Below are 25,414 nucleotides of genomic sequence, written 5' to 3' on the forward strand. Positions count from 1 at the left end.
TTTTTGAATTAGAGTTTTGGATTTCTCCAAATAGATACCTAGGAGAGGAATTGCTGAATCATAAGGTAGTTCAATTTTCAGATTTTTGAGATACCTCCATACTGTTTTCCATAGTGACTGCACCAATTTGCAATCCCACCAACAGTGCACAAGTGTTTCCTTTTCTCCACATCCGCAGTTGTTTGTTGTTTGTTGATTTATTGATGATAGCCATTTTGACTGGGGTGAGGTTGTATCTCATTGTGGTTTTTATTTGCATTTCTCTGATGGTTAGTGAGGTTGAGCATTTCTTCATATGTCTGTTTGCCATCTGTATGTCCTTTTTAAAAAAATGTCTCTTCATGTCCTCTGCCCATTTTTTAATTGGGTTGTTTGTTTTTTTGGTGTTGAGTTGAGTGAGTTTTTTTTTTTATAAATTTGTGATATTAACCCCTTATCAGATAAATAGGATCCCTTTTTGTTTTATTGATGGTTTTGTTTTCTGTGAAAAAACTTTTTAGTTTGATGTAATCCCACATGTTTATTTTTTCTCTTATTTCCCTCACGTGAGGGGATATATCAGTAAAAAATCTTACTCCAGGTAATGTCTGTGAAGTTTCTTCCTATATTTTCTTCTAGGAGTTTATTGGTTTCAGATCTTACATTTAAGTCTTTAAGCCATTTTGAATTTATTTTTGTATATGGTGTAAGGAAGTGGTCCAGCTTCATTTTTTTGCATGTGTCTGTCCAGGTTTCCCAGCACCATTTATTGAATAGACTGTCTTTACCCCACCGTACATTCTTGCTTCCATTGTCGTAGATTAAATGGCCATATAGGCATGGATTTATTTCTGGACTCTCTATTCTGTTCCATTGATCTATGTGTCTGTTTTTATGCCAGTACCATGCTGTTTTGATTACTGTAGCCTTGTAGTATAATTTGATGTCAGGTATTGTTATACCTCCCACTTTGTTCTTATTTCTCAAGATTGCTGAGGCTATCCGGGGTCTTTTATGGTCCCATATAAATTTTAGGATTATATGTTCTATTTCTGTGAAAAACGTGGTTGGTAGTTTGATAGGAATTGCATTGAATATGTATATTGCCTTAGGCAGTATGGACATTTTAACTATATTAATTCTTCCTATCCATGAACATGGTATGTGTTTCCATCTATTTATATCTTCTTTCATTTCTTTCTTCAGTGTCTTATAATTTTCTGAGTACAGATCTTTTACTTCTTTGGTTAAATTTATTCCCAGGTATTTTATAGTCTTTGAAGCAGTTGTAAATGGGATTGTTTTTTTAATTTCTCCTTCTGATGTTTATTATTGGTATATAAAATGCAACTGATTTCTGAATATTAATTTTGTATCCTGCTACTTTACTAAATTCATCTATCAGCTCTAATAGTTTCTTGGTGGCATCTTTAGGGTTCTCTATATATAGTATGTCATCTGCATATAATGACAATTTTACTTCCTTCTTACCGATTTGGATGCCTTTTATTTCTTTTTCTTGTTTGTTTGCTGTGGCTAGAGCTTCCAGCACTATGTTGAATAGAAGTGGAGAAAGTGGGCAACCTTGCCTTGTTCCTGATCTTAAGGGAAATGGTTTTAGCTTTTCCCCATTGAGTATGATGTTAGCTGTGGGTTTATCATATATGGCCTTTATTATGTTGAGATATGATCCCTCTATTCCCACTTTCTTAAGGGTTTTTATCATAAATGACTCCTGGATTTTATCAAATGCTTTTCTGCATCTATTGATATGATCATGTGATTTTTATTTTTAATTTTGTTAATGTGGTGTATCACATTAATTGATTTGTGGATGTTGAACCACCCTTGCATACCAGGGATGAATCCCACTTGATCATGGTGTATGATCTCTTTAATGTATTGCTGAATTCTGTTTGCTAATATTTTGTTGAGGATTTTTGCATGTATGTTCATTAGATATATTGGCCTGCAGTTTTCATTTTTTGTGGTGTCTTTGTCTGATTTTGGGGTCAGGGTGATAGTGGCTTTGTAAAAAGTGTTTGGGAGTCTTCTCTCCTTCTGGATTTTTTGGAAGAGCGTGAGGAGAATAGGTGATAATTTTTTTTTGAATGTTTTATAAAATTCACCTGTAAAGCCATCTGGTCCAGAGCTTTTGTTCGTTAGGAGATTGTTGATTACTGATTCAATTTCCCTGGTGGGAATCTGTCTATTCAGGTTTTCTGTTTCTTCTTGAGTTAGCCTTGGAAGGTTGTACACCTCTAGAAAATTGTACAGTTCTTCCAGATTGTCAAATTTGTTGGCATATAGTTGCTCATAGTAATTTCTTAAATTATTTTGTATTTCTGGGGGATCTGTTATCACTTCTCCTCTTTCATTTCTGATTTTATTAATTTGGGTCCTCTCTTTTTTTTAATGAGTCTAGCTAAAGGTTTGTCGATTTTGTTTATCTTCTCTAAGAACAAACTCTTGTATTCATTGATCTTTTGTATTGTTTTTCTGGTTTCTATTTCATTTATTTACACTCTGATCTTTATTATCTCCTTCCTTGTACTCCCTTTAAGCTTATTTTGCTGTTCTTTTTCCAGATCCCTTAAGTGTGAAGATAAACTGTTGATTAGTGATTTTTCTTATTTCTTTAGGTAGGCCTGCAATGCTATGAATTTCCCTCTTAGGACTGCTTTCATGGCATCCCATAGATTTTGGGTCGTCATATTTTCATTTTTGTTTGTCTTGAGATATCTTTTGATTTCTTCCTTGATCTCCTGGTTGACCCATTCATTATTTAGTAACATGTTATTGAGCCTCCATGAATTGGTGTGTCTTCCAGTTTTTTTCCTGTAGTTCATTTCTAATTTCATAGCACTGTGGTCAGAGAAGACAATTGGTATGATTTCAATTTTCTTAAATTTATCAAGACTTGTTTTGTGGCCTAACATGTGGTCTATCTTGGAAAATGTTCCATGTGTGCTTGAGAAGAACGTGTATTCTGCAGCTTTGGGGTGAAATGCTCTGAAAATATCAATTAAATCCAAGTGGTCTAATGTATCATTTAAGGCTGTTTTTTCCATATTGATTTTCTGTCTGGAAGACCTATCCCTTGTTGTCAGAGGTGTATTGAAGTCCCCTACTATGATAGTGTTACTGTTGATCTCTGTCTTTATGTCAGTCAATATCTGTTTTATGTATTTAGGTGCTCCTATGTTGGGTGCATAGATGTTTACTAAGGTTATGTCCTCTTGTCGGATCGATCCCTTTATTATTATATAGTGCCCATCTTTGTCTTTTAATATGTTCTTCATTTTAAAGTCTATTTTGTCAGATATACGTATTGCAACTCTACTTTTTTCTCATTCCATTTGCATGAAATATCTTACTCCAACCCTTCACTTTCAGCCTGTGTGTGTCTTTTGATCTGAGGTGAGTCTCTTGTATACAGCATACGCAAGGGTCTTGCTTTCTTATCCTCTCAGCCACCCTATGTCTCTTGATTGGAGCATTTAATCCGTTTACATTTAAAGTGATTATTGACAGGTACATAGTTATTGCCATTTTTAAATTTGTAGTTAGATTGTTTTCATCTGTATTTACAGAAGTCCTTTTAGTATTTCTTGCAATGCTGGCTTGGTGGTAATAAATTCCTTTAGCTTATTCTTTTCTGGGAAGCTCTTTATCTCTCCATCAACTTTAAATGATAGCCTTGCTGGATAAAGCAATCTAGGTTGTAGGCCTTTGTTTTCCATCACTTTGAGTATCTCCTGCCACTCCCTCCTGGCCTTCAATGTTTCTGTAGAAAAGTCATTTGATAGTCTTATGGGAGTTCCCTTGTATGTAACCCTCTGTCTTTCTCTTGCTGCTTTTAGGATTCTCTCTTTGTCTTTAACCTTTGCCATTTTAACTATAATGTGTCTTGGTGTGGACCTGTTTGGGTTTATCCTGGTTGGAACTCTCTGCACTTCCTGGGCTTGTATGTTGGTTTCCTTCATCAGGTTAGGGAAGTTTTCGGACATTATTACTTCAAATATGTTCTCAATCCCTTGCTTCCTCTCTTCACCTTCTGATATTCCTATGATGCACATATTGTTGTGCTTGATGTTATCCCAGAGGTCTCTTACATCATCTTCATTGTTTTTTTTATTCTTTTTTCTTTCTGTTGTTCTGTTTGGGTGATCTCTGCTAACTTGTCTTCTAAGTCGCTGATTCAATCCTCTGCTTCATCTAACCTGCTGTTAATTCCTTCAAGTGAGTTCTTTATTTCAGTAATTGTGTTCTTTAGTTCTAACTGGTTGTTCATTATGATTTCTCTATCCTTCTTTATGTCTTCTCTAAGCTCCTTAAACATTCTTATCATCAGTGTTCTGAACTCTGACTCTGGTAGGTTGGTTACCTCTGTTTTATTTGGTTCCATTTCTGGAGGTTTCTTCTGTTCTTTTATTTGGGACATGTTTCTTTGTTTCCCCATTCCGGACTCTGTGTTTGCTTCGATGTATTAGGTAGATTCCCTAGAGTTCTTAGTTCTTGTTGGGTTATCTTATGTAGTATGTGTCCTTTATATTTGACTTGCATCTACTTTGTTCTTCTCCTCTGCGTGTGTTCCAAATGTGACTCTTGTGTTGTGTATATTGTCCTGTTAAAGAAGTTCTTTAATTGCTTTTCGCTTGTGAGTAGGTGGGATTAACTCCTAGGCTGACTAGTTGTGAGACTTGGCTCTGCCCACCGCAGGGTGTTCTGTTGCATGAGGGTTGACCACTTAAATGTGGTTTGGCCTCTATGGGCTCTTGTGCCTGTAGAGAATTCCCTCTGGGTGTGTCACTTGTAGGTCAAACCCGGTAGTACTCTGGTTTGGTCTGGAGTTGGTCTCTGGGTTTGTTGAATCTTGTGCCTCTTAAGCTGGGCCCTGGCAGGGCAATTTCAGAACAAAGCAAATCACCAAGCACAACAATAACAACAAAGAAAAAAATCAAATACATTCACATGTAAAAACAACCGACAACCCACACTCAACACAGGCAAAGATATCAAAAATATAAAGACAAAACAAAATGAAACAAAACAAAAAAGCAGCGCCAGTCTTGGCTTAAGCCCACCAAGTAATCTCCAGGTTGTCCTCTGCTGTACCAAAGAGTCCTCTGCATGTTGTGCAGGCAGAGCCGGTCACCTGGTGCCCAGACTGACATTGGGACTGCAGATTTAGATGCATGGGGCTGAGGGGTCTGGATGGTAGTTTCTACAAAGTCAGTGCTGTTTCTGCCCTCGCCTGCATATATGCGCACTGAGAGTAGCACCACCAGCCCTGTGTCCAGTTCTCCTGAGTCTTAGGGCACTTCTTCTGTGTGTGTCTGTGTGTGTGTGTGTGGCGGGAGATTTCTGAGCTGCTGAAAGCCCAGAGCTGTGTCTGCCGCTTACTGCTGATCCCTGGGAGTGCCTCCACAGTTGTAATTGCCCTGCCCTAGGCAGGCCAGAAAGGGTGGGGGCTGGGGATGGAGGGGTCTTCTCTCTCCCAGCCCAGTCGTGTCACACTCTTCCCGCAGGCCAGAAAAGGTGGTGGCTGGGGGTGGAGGAGTCTCTTGCCTCCTAGCCCAGCAAAAATCACACTCTTCCCAGCCTCTTCCCTGGGTCAGAGCTGCACACCAGTCTTCCCAGAGCCTGAGCACTAAGGCTCCTCTGTAATCTGACTCTACTCCTCAGTTCAGGGGCCAGTTTAAGTCTCTGGAAGGGCGGGGATAGGATTGGAAGAGTGGGGGTAGGGGCCTAGGTATGGAGTTTCTGTCCTTTGTCCGGCCTAGGGCCCAACTGGAGGTCTCAGCTGAGGTTATTGCCTCAAATGCTCGATATGCTGCACCCTCAGCGGGAGAGATCAGCTGTGGGATGCAGGGAAAGAGCCCACCTCCTGACTTTTGTGTTCTCTGTTCCGTCCTGGGATCCCCTGTGTCTCTGCAGCTGTGGATGCCGGCCGCGTTTCCACCACCACAGATGTGGGGCGCATCTCCACTCTGCTCCCTTCCCTCTTCCCCTGCTCGCCCAATTTGCCCACCTTCAAGTAATCCTTGCACAAGTCTCTTAGCTGTTCTGTGTGATGAGCAGAGAGTCCTTTGATGGGTTATAGATGTCCCGTTTGTGATAAGATCCGGAGGAGAACTCAAAAAGTACGGCCCGCTGCCGCCATTCCTATGAGGGAGAACAATGTCTTTTTCTCCCCTCTGAGAAATTAATCATGTATTGCCTAAGGGCTTTTTTATTGTAATGTGCTTTCTTAAAACAGTTGCCATATAAGACAATGCTGAGTCACCTCAGAACCCACCCCACACCTATCTGCTTCTTGACCTAAAACTAGACTCGGTCTCAGCAGGCTCCTGGAGGCAAGGTCAAAGTGAGACCCCTGAGGATACACACTACACTCCAAAATGTCACCATGTGAGTTCCCAGGAAGCAGATTCAGAGATGGAGATTTGCCTGCAGGAAGTTTCCTGGGCCGTGCTCTCAGGATTGAGACCTGTTGGTTACAGAAAAGAAAGAAAGTATGGGCACAGGGAAAAGTTGGGCTGTTCTGCAGTCACAACAATGGCCTCACAGCCAGTCCCAGGGGAGCCCTGTAGCTGGGATGCCTCTTCAGAATTGTACTGAGTTAGATCAAGGGAGCTGGATATTTACAATACCCCATGAACTAACTGTTGGATGCTGGCTGCTCGGGGAAGGGGTGTGACTTTGGGTAAGGCAGCTAGCTATTTTCAGCTGAGTATAATTCCTGGAGAAGGCTGAGAGCTAAGGGCTTCAGCAGGCAGCATCCCAGCAGCTGGACACAAATCCTTCATTCTCAAAGGGGCATCTGAGCACAGAATGCTATATTATGTTATCATTCCATTGCTATTTCAATTTAAGTACTTTGAGGACTTTATAATTCTTAATAGGTGTCAGTGAACTTTCCAATTGTTATACTCTTTGTACCTAGACATTTGTTTTTTTTTTTCATGAGAAAATCTATTTCAAATAAACTGTTTATGCCCTAGATTTTGTATCATGTTGCTTTTCTAAATTAGGCTCTCTATAACTCTGAGGCTTCACTCCATTTTTAATCAATCTTTTTAAGACAAGAGTAAACAAAATGATACAATGTGTTTGCTGGCTTCTCAGTGATGAAAAAGTAAGCATTCGATTGGCACAAAACTAATTGTGGTTTAAAAGGTTAAAAATAATTGCAAAAACCGCAATTACTTTTGCACTAACCTAATAATTTGAAATTAGTTAGACAGTGTTCTTTCTAGGCACTGTATAGATAAAAACTATTTAACCTTCACAGGAAACCAGTGTGATAGATAATATCACTTCCATTATTCAGATGAAGACACAGGTTCAGAGAGGTTAAATAAATTAGCCAAAATTACATACGAAGAGGCTGCTTCAGGAATTCTCAGTGAAAATGGTACATTATCAGTCTGTATTAGTTATACATGGCTGCGTAACAATTACTCTAAGGTGATGGGTTAAATAATAGATAGTTATTATCCCACATAATGTCTGTGGGTCGTGGGAATGGTACCTTAGTAGGGTGGTTCTGGCTCATGGTTTCTCATTAGGCTAGTGTTGAGACGTCGACCCAGGTTGTAGTCACTGAAAGACTTGACTAAGGTAGAGGATCCACTTCCATTCTGGCTCACTCATAAGGCTGCTGGTAGAAGGCCTCAGTTACTTGCCACATGGGTGATTCCATATGGCTCCTTGTCCTTGCAACATGGCAGCTGGTATCCCTCAGACGTAGAGCAAGGAGAAAATGGCAATGTCTTTAGTGACCTATTCTCACAAGTCACCCTCTGTCAATTCTGCCACATTCTCTTCCTGAAAAGTGAATCACAAAGTTTGGCCCATAGTTACAGGGTCGAGATGGGTAGCATTTTTGGGGTGGAGAGGTAGTTGGGTCAGCAAAGAATTTGTAGATATTTTTAAACCACTACAATGTTACATATGTTAAAGTAGTATGCATGCTTAATTTTCAAAAATGTTATCACAAGTTGGGGTCGTTATAATTGAACCAACTTTCTTGATGGCTGTGAGAAGCAAATATATATATATATATGGTGATATTTACTTAATAATGAACATAGATTTGCTCATACTAAATGTTACGAAGTGGAACGAATGTTAATTCCTTATGGCAATTTTGAATATTCTAAGTAAAACATTGTTTTAATGTAGCAATAAATATTTTCATGTTTTCAATGATCTTATTTATGAATTTATCCAGTGACTATTTACTGAGTACATGCTATTCACCAGTACTGTTCCAGGTGCTGGGGATAAAGCAACAAACAAAACAGTGATCAGGATATGCATTCATCCATCTTATGTTTTACTGGCAGAGACATATTATAAACAATAACCAGATTAGAAAAATAATCTAATTTGTGAAAGGAGCTATTCATCAGGGTAAAGTACTAGGGGGTGAAGTGTATTTGTTCAGGGACAGTGGTAGAGGACCGGGGAATGGTAGGGAAGAGGAAGAGAGGGCATAGTTTTGATATGAGGGTCATGGAAGCCCTCTGACAAGATGGCACTTGCTGTGTTCAAGGAACAAGATGGAAGATAGTATGGCTGAAATCTTGGAAGGGAGTGAAAAGAAATGAGGTTGGAAATGTAGCCAGGAACCAGGCTACAGGAATTAAAGACTTTGAGTTTTACTTTAAGTGTTATATAAACCGAGGAAGGCTTAAAAATGTGAGAGTGACACGATCAGATGTACATTTAAAAGCAAGATGCTAGCTGCTCTTTGCAGAATAAACTCTAGTGGGGTAAAAGTTCAAGCAGAACTCCCAGCTGGGAGATGACTGCAATAGTCTGCAGATAACAGTGTCTGAGAATAGGAGGAAGCAGGAAAGGGGAAATAAATGGTTAGGCTCAGATATATTTGGACAGGAGAGAAAAAAGACTAAAAGGAAACCCAAAGGCTTTTTTTGGCCATAAGACACTATTCAGTTAATCTATAAATGACTACTTTACGTTCACTGCTAAAATGCTTTCAGACTTTCTTTTTCCCCTTAAAGAAATAAGCAGGAAACAAACTTATGGAGTCCTGCTTGAAAATTCAAATTAATATACTAAATGGTCTATTTTTAGTTCTTTACAACTCTCAAATGATTAACATTTCTTTTATTACCCAAGCTATAACCACATTAATACTGCCCTTAGAAATGAGGAAATCAATAAAGCTTTTAAATATCTATGATTATCAGTTCATTATACATTTATACAAAGGTTACTCAGTAAAAATGTCATTACTTAATTTGATATAAAATTAACTTTATTATCAATTTATGGTTTCTTTGATAACATTTTTTATATTTTACTATAAAAGCCAAAATATTCTCTGTCTGGTAATTGAATAATGAAGCAATTAAAACTAGAGCTCAACACTCTTTTCTTTAATTAATAGTTACTGTTTTCATAAAAGCACTTATGTGGATGTTTTTTCTTATTAGCTTTTTCTCTTATGTTCTAACAATAATCCATGTTATGTTGTGTTGTGTTATGTTATGTTATGTATCAACCTTTAGTTTTAATCCAAACTTTATTTCCTCTTGCTCTAAGATCACTAGTTCCCATGGGTGTTAACAGGTTTTAAATGAGAATTAAAATGCATTCATTGTTCAAATAAGTTTTGAAAATGTGAACAAAGTTCAACAGCAACAAAAAACTCCTCAGAATTTTCTAGAGCATTTAGTATATAAATGTGCCTTTTCAATTTCCAAAGAGGAAATATAATTTACAAAATTAAAAATTGACCATGGAATGGTTTATTTTCCCCTTTAGAAAATGGCTTGCTTCCCTAATTCCTTTGTTGATATTATTCCATTTATTTATGGAAAATAGAGTATATATTAATTGTTGTAGAATTCAGTTTGAATTTAGTCACTATAATTAATTTTAAAAAAGTATTGAACACCTATTATGGGTGCTTAGGTCCATAGATATAGCAGTAAACAAAACTGACACAATTCCTGCCCTTCGGAACTTATACATGGTCTTCAAAGTGGAGTCCATATGCCCATTGGAGGACCCAAAGGCATTCCCAGAAGCTGAAGAATGTAAAGAAATACATTTCCAGGTTTTCAGCTCTGTGCAACATGGTCTTCAAAATGATCTTCAACTCTGCACATACATGGTCTTCACATTGGAGTCCGTATACCCATTGGAGGACCCAAAGACATTCCGAGAAGCTGAAGAATGTAAGGGAATACATTTCCAGGTTTTCAACTCTGTGCATACTCTTTTCTAAAATGAATATACCTGAGAAAGTCCCTGGCAAGTGATTCCTGCCCAATCAATCCACACCACCAACCTTATCACGACAGACATTCTCTAGCTTTGAAAAAAAAAAAAAAAGAGACCTGGTCACCCATGTGCTACCTTACATATCTCATTTCTCTGTATTATTTCATGGAAGACAATCATCCAGAGACAACTGCAAGATTGGTGTTGATGTTAAGAAAGTGAATAACTGTAATCTACTGGTTCTTGCTCACACACTCACCCCCACACTCACACACAGAGTCTCTGTTGTTCTGTGTGCTTCTTTTTCCCTCCCTCCCCAACTATACACCTTTCACTTAAATAAGAATTATTATTATTATTATTATTATTATTATTATTATTATTTTAATACGCAGTGCCAACCAGAAGGACAGTCACCTCCAATGATTATATCGTGCCATTTTGAAGACACAACTCCTGATAGGTTAGTTCTTGAGCCAGGTCAGCAAGTGGTGCCCTGGCTGCATGGCTGTCCACTAAATGGTGTATCACATGGTTGTCCTTTTCCTTAAATCAGAGCTAGTAAGAGGTTTAGGAGTGATTAAAATAAAACTCCTGTGAGCTCAATTACACTCTAGGCTATCAGGTATCCCTCTACATAATGCTAGAGGAAAAGGCTTGAGTTAAGGTGAAATACCAAACTTTTTGCTATGAAGATGGGCAACAGTTCACCTAAACACCAGTCATTTTTGTTATAGGGCCTTAACTAAATACCCAGATGAAATTATAAATTACTAGTGAGCTGCAGACAAGAAGATACTCAACTCTACCCATCACTGCTGGAATATAACTTTTGTTGGATGAAGTAATGAACAGATGTTGAATTTCATAGTTATTAAAAGTAACTTATTCAGTAAATCTCAATGTATTTGCAATTGCTTATTTGAATGAAAATGAAACACTACAACATCAATGGAAGAACAGAAGGAAATATCCTTAACGGCAGTTCCCTACACATTTCAGATAGCAAACATGGGAAAAAATGACTAGGAATTGTCCATTTTGAATAAATGTCAACAAACTACCTTAAAGAGAATTTGAGTCATGGTATGTAATGGGCTGCCAAATCATTGTCTTTCTTTTTACAGAATGTCTGCATGGAGTATTCTGGAACAATGAGACACAATGAGGAATAATAGGCCTGAAAACATATAGTTAATGAAATTGCAGCAAAAGTAAGCAGTTTTAGAGAAGAGAAGTTTATCTGGTTTGCAAAAATGTGTATTGGTGTTTTGAATTGAAACCCTAAGTGAATATTTCCCTTTGACTTTTTCCTCTCAGTGGCCATTTGTTCATTCCACTTAGCAGATCCCCTGCTGCCCACTTCACTGTCATCTTGGTTGGAACAGTTGTGCTGAGCCACTATCATCAATTTTCCTCCCAGTTGAATCTGCCAAGGCTGACAATTATTATACTAACAAGTGCTTGTTCAGTAATGTTCAGTCATTCAGATTGCCTCCCTCATTATTTTTCTTCCCTGGAGGCAACTGATATGAACAGTCCCTAGCTCTTCACCTGGGGCTTAGAGATAGAGAAATTTGTTTAGATCTCAGTTTAATTGTGTTTCTGATTAATGGCAAAGAGATTTGAATCTCATTTTTCAGGAAAACTAGGGTGCCAAGTAGCTACACATAGTCAGCCTGGTCATAACCCCAGTGTCTCTAAGCTTCAATGGTTGGGGGGAAGGTCTAGAAACCAAAATAGAGAGGGAAAACCATAAAAGCTAAATATTCTGAATAATATTCAAATGTAATTACAGCATTTTATAAATAAAATATGTTTTTAAATATCACTTTACCTCAGCATTAGAAATGATAATGAAACCTATAGAAAATGTCTTACATTATGGGGTAGTATTAGAATTAAAAGTTGTATATGTAGAACTCATATCTTTGAATCTCTAAATAACTTGTCAGCAACTGGAAATGAAGTGAAAATTTAAAAGATAGGAGCCTATAGCATTCTCTTCCCAGGTTGACATTGGAAGAAGAGTTCCAAATACAATGGAAGACTAAATTTTGTTTTGCATTCTGGATTGCATCTCTCTTCCCTTTTCTCAAGAACACCTCTCAATTATCTCTTTCTCTCTGTTGAAAGATTTCCCTGTGTGAGTGTGTGTGTTTGTGTGTGCATGTGTGTATACTACCCTAAATCTCACTAAGCATAAAAGAGTCCTTTGCACCAACCCTCTTTGATATATTGTTCTTCACTTTATTGCACTTTGTAGATATTGCATTTTTTACAAATTGAAGGTTTGTGGCAACCCTGTGTCCAGTAACCTTTTTTCCAACAGCATTTGCTCACTTCCTGTCTTTGTGTTACATTTCAGTAATTTTCTCAATACTTCAGAGCTTTTCATTATTGCTGTTTGTGATGGTTATCTGTGATTAGTGATCTTTCATTTTACTTTTATAATTGTTTTGGGGTATCACAAACCACTCCCATATACAACAGCAAATTTAATGGATAAATGCTATATATGTTTTGACTGCTCCACAGGCCAGCTCGTTCCCCATTTCTCTCCTTCTCTTCTGGCCTCTGTATTCCCTGAGACACAGCAATATTGAAATTAGGCCAATGAATAGCCCTACAATGACCTCTAAGTGTTCAAATTAAAGGAAGAGTTGCACATCTCTTACTTTTAATCAAAAGCTAGAAATGATTAAGTTTAGTGAGAAAGGCATGTTGAAAGCCAAAGCCCAAATCTGGGCCTCTTGCACCAAACAGTTACCAAGGTGTGAATCCAAATGAAAAGTTCTTGAAGGAAAAGTGCTACTCCAGTGAACACACAAACAATAAGAAAGCAAAAAGCCTCATTGATGATAGGGAGAAAGTTTTAGTTGTCTGGATACATCAAACCAGCCACAACATTCCCTTAAGCCAAAGCCTAACTCTCATCATTCTATGAAGATTGAGAGAGCTGAGGAAGCTGCAGGATAAAAGTTTGAAGCTGGCAGAGGTCAGTTCATGAGGTTTAAGGAGAGAAGCCATCTCCATAACCTTGCTGCAAGGAGAAGCAGCAAGTTACACAGGAGATCTTGCTAAGATAATTAATGCAGAGCCTCCTAAACAACAGATTTTTAATGTTGACAAAACAGCCTTATATTGGAAGAAGGTACCATCTAGAACTTTCATAGCTAGGCAGGAAAAGTCAATGCCTGGCTTCAAAGCTTTAAAGGACAGGCTGACTCTCTTCTTAGGGGCTAATGTAGCTGGTGACTTTAAGTTGAAGCCAGTGGTCATTTACCATTTTGAAAATTCTACAGCCCTTCAGAATTATGCAAAATCTACTCTGCCTGTGCTCTATAAATGGAACAACAAAGCCTGGATGACAGCACATCTGTTTACAATGTCATTTATTGAATATTTTAAGCCCACTATTGAGACCTACATCTCAGAAGAAAAGATCCATTCAAAACGTGACTGCTTATTGACAATGTACTTGGTCACCCACGAGCTCTGATGGAGATACACAATGATTCATGTTTTCATGCCTGCTAACACAACTTCCATTCTGCAGCCTGTGAATCAAGGAATAATTTTGACTTTTGAGACATTATTTAATAAACATATTTTATAAGGCTATAGCTGCCATAGATAGTGATTACTCTAATGGATCCAGGCATAGTCAAAAACTTCTGGAAAGGGTTCACCCATTCTCAATGCCATTAAGAACAAGTGTGATTCATGGGAAGTCAAAATACCAACATTAACAGGAGTTTGAAAGAAGTCAATTCCAGCCTCATGGATGACTTGGAGGGGTTCAAGACTTCAGTGGAGGAAGTAACTGCAGATGTAGTGGAAATAGCATGAGAACTAGAATTAGAACCTAAAGATGGGTCTGATTTGTGTCAATCGTATGATAAAACTTTAACGGGTGAGGAATTGCTTCTTATGGATGAGCAAGTGGTTTCTTAGACAGAATCTATTCCTGCTGAAGATGTTGGAAACATTATTGAAATGAAAACAAACAAAATTTATACTATTACATAAACTTAGTTGATAAAGCAGTGGCAGGGTTTGAGAGAATTGATTCTAGTTTTGAAAGAAGTCCTACTGTGGGTAAAATGCTATCAAACAGCATTGCATGCTACAGAGAAATTGTGAAAGGAAGTTAATCAATGTAGCAAATTTCATTGTTGTCTTATCTTAAGAAATTGCCACAGCCTCCAAAACTTTCAGCAACCACCACTATGATCAGTCAGCAGCCGTCAACATAGAGGCAAGACTCTTCATCAGCAAAGATGATTACAACTCGCTAAAGATTCAGATAATGGTTAGCATTCTTAGCAATACAATATTTTTAGATCAGACATGTATTTTTTAGACATATTGCTATTGCCAATTTAATTGACTACAGTATAATATAAACATAACTTTTTTATGCACTGGGAAGACAAAAATGTGCGTGACTTGTTTTATTGTGATATTCACTTTATTGAGGTCGTTTAGAACCGAACCCACAATATGGCTAAGGTATGTCTGTACAGTAAGTCATTACAAGGAACTTTATACATTCATCGTCTCTTTCTGTCATCAAGAGGACTAATTCATTTCTGCTCTTACTCTCATTCCTCACATTTAGCTGAAGTGCTTGTCTTTTTATTTTAGTTTTCTTATTTTAAAAGACAATTTTTTTTACAGCAGTTTTAGGTTCATAGCAAAATTGAGTAGAAGTTACAAAGATTTTCACATACTCCCTGCCCCTACCTACATATGCATTTGGGATACATAACTTCCAACGCTTTTTGCTTTGTTCCTTGTAAACCAGGTGACAGTGGCTTTTATTCTCTGAGAGATAATTGTGGCAAACTGAGCTGCAAGGGACTTCTCAGTTTGGAGGTTTGTCGGCTCTAGAATACTGCAAACTATAGCCTTGTTAATCGGGTCCAATAAATTAGATGACCACAACCAATTCTGTCTGTGAGAATTAGAATTTGAATTTAGTCCCTAGATTTGGTGATTCCAAAGCTCATACCTCACACGCTAAGCATAGTAAAACAAAAAGAGGTTGAATAGTTAGTATTTGACACAAGTCTGTGATTTTCCAAAGATAACCAAACAAGGCAAGTCTTGGACATGGAGTTTGTTTTATTCCGAAGCTATATAAAAATCTAGATGTTCTTTCTTAAATCGGGTCTTCCCAGTAACTTCTGAGGATGTAGTTATTGACTTCTGGCCAATGTCTTTCTTAGTGAGATTTAGACTTTTGATTCTTTAGAGGAGAGAAGTGTTGGAAGACAAGCAATGGTTCTTTTATGGGCTTTCCCAGCAGAGAAATACATCACCAGGACTCCATAGCATTGTCAAGAATTGGACCTGAATGACTACAAGCTCGAGGAAATGGCTTGTTGCAAAAGGATTAGATGACTATCTTATAGTCTCTTTTGCTATAGAACAATAATTTAAGGTCCTCAACTAACCATATGTTTAGTAACAAAAATAAAAAACTTTTCTTAATATATCACAGCTAGATATAGCAACTGAGCTGTATAGCAAAGAAAGTAAGATATCCATGATCAACTATATAGTAATAATAATTAACTTTGAACACAATATGGGCCATACACTAATTTAAGTGTTCTGTGGGTTTTAGTAATTTAATACAGCATCTGCAAAAGGGTTAGACTATTATTCTCATTCTATAGATGGAAAAATGAGGTTCCAGAGAATAAGGGAATTTCCCACTGTCTCATAACTTTTTAAATTCCTGATTTTATTAGTCTTTTATCCCAGCTTTGTATCATCACCAAATTTAAAAAGTCTGTCTCTCTGTATTTTTGTTGTTGTTGTTGTTGACAAAAATCTGGAATATCAAATGACAAGTCTCCCAAAATATAATTAAGACCTTAGTCCCATAATTCTTTACCCTGGTTAAAATGTTTTCAAGGAACCACCTTTTTGTGTGCATGTTCTGATATGCTGTTTCTGATGGGGTTTAATGATAAGGTTTTTTGTTTTTAATTGAAAGGTTATTATGCTTAGATATAGTGTAGCATTTTGCGTAACATTCAAAATATTGTTAAAAGGTGGGGAGGGAGGGTTTTTAGGTGAGCTCTGGGAACAAGGCTGACCAGCTCTGTGTCTCATGATCATTTCACATTATTTGGACCTATGAGGACAGTGTTGGAAAGTTTTGTCTGTTTTTCTAGTATTTCTTTGTACTCCACTAGTTGTTTTGAACTTGATTGCTTTTTAATGGAAATCAACCTAAATGATATAAGTAATTTAACACACTTCATCCAGAACATTTTATGTTCACTATACAGTTCGTTGATACCCAGATGTAGGATAACATTAGATCTTCCATGTTCAGTGATTTTCTTGCACAGACAGCAGTATATAAATCTGTAATGCTGACTTTATGTGTAAAACTTTTGGGTAACCTAAAAGCAATATAAAATGATTAAGTGGTGCCATTTTATGAATTTTTCTATTAAACACATGTTTAAAAGTATTTTACATCTAAATCTTGAAATACTGTCATACTAAAGAATACATTCAACACACCTCCGGACTGACTTTAGATATTTTTATTCAATTATCACATAAATTTCCTTTGCCTAGAATACCAATGACAGCTTTAAAATCTACAATATTTTATTTCCATGGTTATTGTTTTTACCACCTTTAATGCTAGTTCTTTTTAATATTTATTGAGTTATTCCTGAATTCAAACATCTGTGGTAATTAGAATATTCTTGAAAATAGTATGTCTGTAGGAAAGGTGGTGTGAAATAGCCTGCCATGATGCCACTTATGAGATCATTTGATAGCTCCAACATCTATTTATTTTTGTTGCACAATGTTTTAAATCTTTGATTTATTTCTTCCTCATTTTAAATATCTTTCTGTCAATAATTTTTAATTATGTAAATTCTCCCATTTGAGATCCAATTCATGATAATTATGATGAGAATTTAATGTAACGTATTATTGTGATAAGATGATCAACCATCTAGTTTTCCCAGATCTGACAGGGTTGTCTGGGTACAGGCCTTACCATTTTAAAATTGAAACCATCCTGGATAAACCATCCCATTTTGCCGGGATACAGAAGCATTTCCAGGATGCAGGATTTTCACTGTTAAGATGAGAAAAGTTTTAGGTGAACCAGGATGATTAGTGACCCTTCATCCTAATTGTTAGTTTTTAATTTAGAGCACTTTTGGCTATGGTACTTGGTATTTAATTGAATATTAAAGAAAATTTGGTGTGACTTAGTGCATTCAGACTGTTCAAAAAATTTTTTTAATTAAATTTTATTGGAGTGACAATTGTTAGTAAAGTTACCTAGATTTTAGGTGTACAATTGTGTAATACATTATCTATATCTCACATTGTGTGTTCACCACCTAGAGTCAGTTCTCTTTCCATCACCATATATTAGACCTCGTTTACCCTCTTCTAGAGCCCCCTCTCCCTTTACCCTCTGGTAACCCCTAAACTATTGTCTGTGTCTATGAGTTTTTGTTCCTTCATTTGTTTGTCTTGTTCTTTTGTTGTTTTCAGTCTTATATACCACATATGAGTGAAATCATATAGTTCTCTACTTTTTCTGTCTGACTTATTTCGCTCAGCATTATACTCTCAAGATCCATCCACGTTGTCACAAATGGTCCTATTTCATCTTTTCTTACCACCGAATAGTATTCTGTTGTATATATACACATATATGTCTATATCTATATCTATATCTATATCTATACATATATATATATATATATATATATATATATATATATATATATCATAACTTCTTTATCCAATATCTAAAATATCTAGCGAAGGACATTTTGGTTGTTTCCATGTCTTGGCCACCATAAATAAAGCTGCAATGAACATTGGAGCACACATGTCTTTATGTTCAAGTTTTTATTGGCATTTTTTTGTATGTTTTTAATTTATTCTTGATAAATTAGTGATTTATTCTTGATCAATAGTGATTGTTCAAGGAAGTATTTGTGGAATTTATTTATTTTTTTATTATTATTATTTTTTTACCAGTATAATCCCTTAATTTCTATGATGCTAGCCTAGCCCATGGAATCATTTCAGTTTGCCTTTTGCTCTCAGAATGCATTCCTCCTAGTGGAGTTAGCTATACTCTGAACACTAACAAATAACATCTGCTTCTGGTATGTACTCTTCACTTCAGTGAAACTTAAGGTCTTTTAAAAATATGCCTTTCCCTTTTCTCCAAGTTTTGTCTGGTTCTATTGACTTCTGTCTTCAACTCATCAGCGTGTTAGTTCTCTATTCTTGGATCCTCACACCATACAATTTAAATGGTTTGGATAAGAACTCAATCTCTGAGTTTCAGCTCAGTCTTCTTCCTCTTTGTCCGCAGTAGGATGTGGTAGCTAAGAGCAAAAACTTCGCAATTAGATAGTGTCACTCAAACCTTAGAAATACTGTTTGCCAGGTAAGGGACTTGGCAAATTACTTCAACTCTCTGTGTTTCAGTTCTCTCAAAAGCTTAATTAGGGCAACAATAGGATCTCTGCTTCTCAGGGGATATTGTGAAGATTAAAATGAATGCATCTAAAGAATTTAAGTCAGTTCATAACATACAGTAAGTAGTATTTAAGCATTTGTATTCCTAATCTTGATTATTTTTTATCTGATCTTTATAGTAAGACACCACAAACCCACACTCTAATTTTACTTAATTGGTTAGTATTTGTCAGTAAGTTAATTTGGCAGATCTCTGTTAAAATCTAAGCATCTAAGAATGAAGAAAGTCACCTCTATTATCAATTCTAAACAGTGCTTGGACCTTACATATACAGAGTCCCAGAATGACCGCATCACTTGTCCTATAAAGCACCATGCCAGCTACAGAGCATTCTTTGAAGTTCTCACTTTCAGCCTTTGTGTATAACAAATTGTACCGTTTAGCAATGTGGGATGTACATGACTCAACCTGCAACATATTAGAATCCATAATAGAATAAAGTAATTTCTATTGAAATTCACTGAATCATCATTTTGATATAAAATATATTTCTTTACTTTCAAACCATGTTTAGAATGTCTTTTTGTTTGTTTTGATCAACTTTTTTTGATTTGCTCTCAGCCTGAATCAGCTTTGTAATTTATTTAAATGCGCAGAGGGAAGAAACATTGTCAAAATGACTCCATTTTATTCTCAGTGAAAATGGGTTTTGATGTAAAGATTTAATTTGAAAGGAGAAATCAGATTTAGTTTCTCAGTGTGATTCTTTTTAGTGTTCTATGCCGCTGGGTTTTCAAATGTTAATATAAAAGTGTATGTGCATGATAATAACATTATGAATACTTCCCTCAGTCCTGGTCTTTGAGTTTAAAGCATATGGTCTCTAAATAGACTGAGCTAAGTGGTGACACTAAGCCTCAGTGAGACTTGAGGTGATTCCTGCCTGGGCTCAGTTGCATACTGCTTCCTGTTGTTCTCACCTGTGTTTTAACCCTCACCGTCTCCTTCTTCTCCAACTCTACAGTTACTATTTCAATTTAACCATATTAATGAAAGGTTCACAATACCATGCTATAGACAAGGGATGGGTAAGGAAGATAAAAATTAGAAAAGGCCTCAGTAAGGGGAGAGCATTTGTAAAGAGCAGACTGAAATACGTGCTATTTTTGAGGTACAAAGAACTGTGTATTTTTAGTTTTTCTTTATTTGCCTCCTCTAGATTCCCCACTTTTATCTTCAGTCCTTTGCCTCTCGCCTGATTCTGACAATGTGAACCTTCACTGCCTTCCATGCTAAATAAATAAACAACCTATGGTGGCCTTGGCTCTCAAAAAAGAAAAAAATTCTCTTTCTTTTTCAAGGTAACTATTTTGCATATGCTTTTTGAGAGAACAGGTGCTGTTTCTAAATTTTTTTTTTTAAATTAGAGGTTTTCTGTGACATTTTTCTTTTCTGATTTCTGTTTTTAATTCCTTTTTCATTCTTAAAAAAATGTAAATCTACTACATGATGTAGAACATAAGATTGCTTAAGACAGATATTATTTCCTTTCTAGAACTTTAGATTTCTAATAAAATGCAGGGTATGTATCATAGTGTACATGCTGTTAATTTGCCGATCTTAGGAATTTTTGATGTGTCATTTCTTTTTTTCATTGATTTCCTTTCGGGTGAATTTGTTATAGGTACAAAAAGCTGAAGTAGGATCATAGAGTAGTGTGTTATTTCTTGATGCTATTAATTTTCTCAAATTTTGAGGAACCAAGAGTAGAAAGTTCACAGAGTAACCCCAAGTTGAGAAAGTCAGAGTTTGGGGAGGGTCTTTTTTATAAACTCCATGTCGAAGTCAAAAAATCAACACAGAAATGGGGCTGCAAATTCGCAATTCAATAAATAATGTGTGAAATGCTCATGAGTTACAAATGATGATAGTAATATTAATACTGTATTTCCCCGAAAATAAGACCTAGCTGAACCATCACCTCTAATGCATCTTTTGGAGCAAAAATTAATATAAGACCCAGCATTATATCATATTATATTATGTTATATTATACCTGGTATTATATTATATTATACCCGGTATTATATTATATTATATTATATTATATTATATTATATTATATTATGTTATATAAGACCTGGTCTCATGTTATAGTAAAATAAGACCAGGTCTTATATTAATTTTTGCTGCAAAAGATGCATTAGAGCTGATGGTCCAGCTAGGTCTTATTTTTGGAGAAAAATGGTAATCAACATTCTTTAGAAGTTTGCCCATGTGCTAGTCACTGTACTTTACATAGTTTATATGGGTTATCTCTTTTAGTTTTTATAACCCTCTGAGGTTTGTAGTGGAGGTCCCTTATTTACAGATGGGAAAACTAAAGTGCAGAGTAATTAAATTGCCTAACACTGCAGAGCTCGTCAGTGACTAAAACCTTATTCATACACAATTGGTTCTGGTCTCCATTTTGATGCTATTAACCAAACTGTCTTTATTCTATACTCCTCTTTGCCCCCGCATATTTCATAGGGAAACTGACGCTCAGTGAGATTTCATGAGTTTCACAACCTCACAGAACAAGTTAGAACAGGGTTCCCAGATTTGTCTGAGCATTAGAAACAACTGAGGATTATTTTAACTATTCCAAGTCTAGTCCACACCCAATAGTGATTAAATCACTATCTCAGAGAGAAGGACATAAACATCACAAATTTCTGAATCTCCCCATGGGATTCCAATATGTGGACAAGTTTGGGAACCACTAAGTTAGAGGAAAGGCTTGGAATGAGCCAAACTGTCCTAAGTCCTAAGCCATTTTTCATTATGTTAGGTACCCTGTGTTGATTGGTGATTCCCAAAAGAATCTTCGTGCTTCAACTGGTATTGAGTACTTGTTATGGACCTTGCATTGAACTGAGATCTTTGCCTGGGTTATCTCACTCAGTCCTCCCATGAAGTATATGAAAAAACTGAGACTAAGAGAACTAAAGCAACATGCTCAAAGTCACACACCTCATTCGTGGTGGGGCCGTTCAAAACTCAAGTGGGCTTGCCTCAGAGCCCAGATGCTGGGACTCCGGGCATCACAGTCATTATCTCTATTTTGAGCTGATTGCTCTTTGTTTCTATCCTTATAATGCCTGGGAGCCTGTTTGTGTTGTGGGTGTCTGTTTGCTAACCCTGTCTCCTCCCGCAGCTTTGAGACTTAGAGCATCCATGTTTGGCAGAACTCTGGTTTCTTCCCATTTTGAGTCTTATTATTTACACTAACTGCTGAACTTAGAGCCTAACCTATGTTTAAGTTCCAGCTGTTCTTGCTGATGAAACTGCTAGAACACAGAAACTATCTCTATCTTGTGTTTTCCATGTTGTGAGACAGAGAGGAGAAAGGGAGAGAGAAAGACTCCATATGCATCCAGCTTTGCCCTGCTACCTGGTTCCCCTTTCAGAGGAGATCTTGCTGGCTGTCACTCTTTTGTTATGTTCTTAACTCCCAGTCACAGCTCTGTAACTTCACACCCCTTTAAGAATCCCTTATCTGTGTTTCATGACAAATCATGGAATTGTTACACAGAATCCAGAGTTTCCTAAGCATCCATTAATGAAAGATTCTTATTAGAAAAGAATATAAATTAAATATTTATTGTATTTTTGAAATTTTATGAAGTTTGCTTCTAAAATCAACAGAGTTGCTCATTTTAATTTAATTAGTAAAAGTTATAAAATATTGATGCAGTAACTTAATTACAAGTTGCTATTTTCTTTGGTTCATTTTATATCACAGCACTGGGGATGTAGAAATTAATAAAAACACATTGAATCAATGAATGTATTAGGTTTACTAGATCTAGAGGTGGCATGCGTGGTAGTGTACACAGAAACAAAGCCTGCTTCGTGGGCCTGTGCCTTGTGCAGTCATATAGGGCCCCATGGTCAGAAGGCAGCTTCATGCTCTGCTGTTATATCTTGAAATTCTTAATAGCTTGTAAAGAAGGACCCCACATTTTCATTTTTCACCAGTTCCCACAAATTATGTATAGGAGCATAGGCTCATGTGGCTGGTCCTGCATAAAGGGGACGCATGTAAGCATAAACTTAGAGTCTCCAAAATGGTTAAGCAGAACTTGGGGGGTATTTGGGCTCCTAGCATCGACCATGTTGGTCAGAGACAACTAAAAGATCTTTTGGTTATGGTAATAAATATAGAAATGAATACATAAGAAACAAATTTCCTTTAGAATTAGGCTGAATAATCATGTTTTGTAAATATATACATCCTCACATTTTTCATGTATGTAGTTGTAATCAATACAGCACAAACAACTTCATTTAGTATCATTACTGAATCCACCGATGCTAGAGTTGAAATTACTATGTGAGGGGGGTTAAACATATATTTTGATATTAAAGGTGTCCTTGACATAATTGCTGACCTGTTTTGAACCTATGTGAATAAATTAAAATAAACTTTCCCATCTCTGCCCATAGAGATAAAAGTATATGAAAATGTAATAACTTTACAAGAATATGCATTTGAGTTTAAAGAAATTTGCATATTCCAGAAACAAGGTGGGAATGCTTTACTCTGGAGGATTTCAGATCACATATAGGTCCTGTGCCCTAGGGCCTTGGTTAATTACCCACCCATGTATAGGAGACAAGAAACTAGAATAGAGGTTCCTGCATGATGCCAGGCCACTTTAGGGACAACTCCTTCATAAAAAGGGATTTCAATAACATCCCACGAAACTGGGAAGTGTCAAGGAAGTTATATTTCTATTAGGGCTATAAGTGTGTGTGTGGAGAGAAGGGAAGGATGGGAGGGGGCGGTATTGGAAATACCCCTTCAAATACTGTAAGAGTACAGTAGATATAGAGTCCAAATTAGCACAGCCTGTGAGTTGTGAATGTAAGCTCAAACATTAGCATTTAAACTCCACCAAATTCTGTGAAACAGGTGGGTCACCCTTCAAAAGCAAAGGTCAAATGTCTTTGTAGGGACACTTCCAAACCCCAGCACATGCAGCTTCCTCTAGTACAATGCATTCCAAACTAAAGATAAACACATGATTGACAAATATGAATAGGTCCTACTTTGGGAGAGAAAGCAAACACAGGAAACAGGAGGATTCACGCTTGAAAGGTAGATAAAATGGATGCCCTCAAAGAAACAGTAAATTGTAACTTCTAACATTATTAAAGTGATGGGAAACTCCAGTATATAATAAAAGACAATGAAAAACAATTAGAGAATTACAAGATAATCAAATATAATTACAAATGAAAAAATTTGTTGGGATATTTAAACCTCAATAGACAAATTAATAGGCAGATCTGACAGTTTTTAAAGAAGGAGTTATTAGTGTATCGGAAGGTACATATGCTAAAATTACCAGAAAACATTACAGAGCTATGAAAACAAGATAATTATAATAGGAAGGTTAATAGAAATGGAGTATAGAATAAGACACAATCTGTATGTTAATAGAATTTCCATAGTGAAATTGAATAAAGAAGAGATAATGAAGAAAAGAGATGAGAACCAATGATTTTCTGAAATTGGTTAAAGAAAACCATACATCCTTCACAGACAATAATTACATGTAGTTCTAAGTAGAGTAATTTATACTGCAAAACATATTTTAAAAACATCTTAAAATTGAGAGAAATTCTTATAAGAAACCAGAAAAAAAACACAGTTTTAACTACAAGTAAAAGTTAATTTGATTGAGTGTTGAATTCTTATCAACTAGAAGTTAATGAAATATTACCTTCAGAGTGTTAATGGGAAAATAACATTGTAAAATCTTATATCCAGCTACATATTATTCAATGCAGATAAAATAAAGTCTGTTTTCCACTCAGAGAACTACACTGAAACAAATGCCAAAGTTTTAGTTTAGTAAGAAATAAATTGTATTTGTAATAAACAAGATAGATACAAGGAGGAATTTGGTTCAAATACATAAACATATTAATAAGCCAAAGAAGTATAGATGAATGAAAAATAATAAGAAAATATTCTTTTGGGCAGGGTGTTAAAAACAAGGCATGCTATAATACTAATAAATACATAAAAAATAAAAATAGAAATGAAACTAGGGGAGAAATATGGGTATGTCATTAACTTTAGATTTTGTTGCCAAGTGTACAACTTAACAATTACATGTAATTGCACAAAGGCATTAAAAATAGCAAATTCATTTATTGCAAATGGGTGGAGAGGAGAAGATGAATAAATTAAAATCTATAAATCTAAGATTATCAGAAGAAGGGGGAATAGGAAAGGAAGCAATGGTGACAAAAATATGTGGTAGAAATAAATCTCAATCAGTCAGAGTAAATCTAAACTTGTGGATTTTATAGTTATGCAGAAATTATTGACAGAATTTGAAACAAAATAGAACAGAACCTTGGTTACAAGAGATATAGTTAAAAGGTAACAGCATAGAGAAGTTGAAAGCAGATCGGGAAAGAGATCTGCTAATCAAAAGAATACATGTATAGTAATATTAATATGAGACAAAATGGATTTCAAAAAGTATTACCTAGAATGAAGAGAGTTATTTCATTCTGAAAAAAGGAATAATTCTCTGTCTTCATGTAATACCAAACAGATGTGAACTTAACGTGGCCTAAAACATATATAAAGCAAAAGCTGATGAAAGAAAA

At 36.1% G+C, this 25,414-nt stretch overlaps 1 protein-coding gene across 2 annotated transcripts in view; it reads left to right on the top strand.

The window, feature by feature from the left end:
• Positions 1 to 25,414, top strand: part of ZNF385D (zinc finger protein 385D) — a 723,301-nt gene that overhangs the window by 225,976 nt on the left and 471,911 nt on the right. The window lies entirely within an intron of this gene.

This window comes from Rhinolophus sinicus, linkage group LG10 (assembly GCF_036562045.2).
Source record: "Rhinolophus sinicus isolate RSC01 linkage group LG10, ASM3656204v1, whole genome shotgun sequence".
NCBI classification, from domain to species: domain Eukaryota; kingdom Metazoa; phylum Chordata; class Mammalia; order Chiroptera; family Rhinolophidae; genus Rhinolophus; species Rhinolophus sinicus.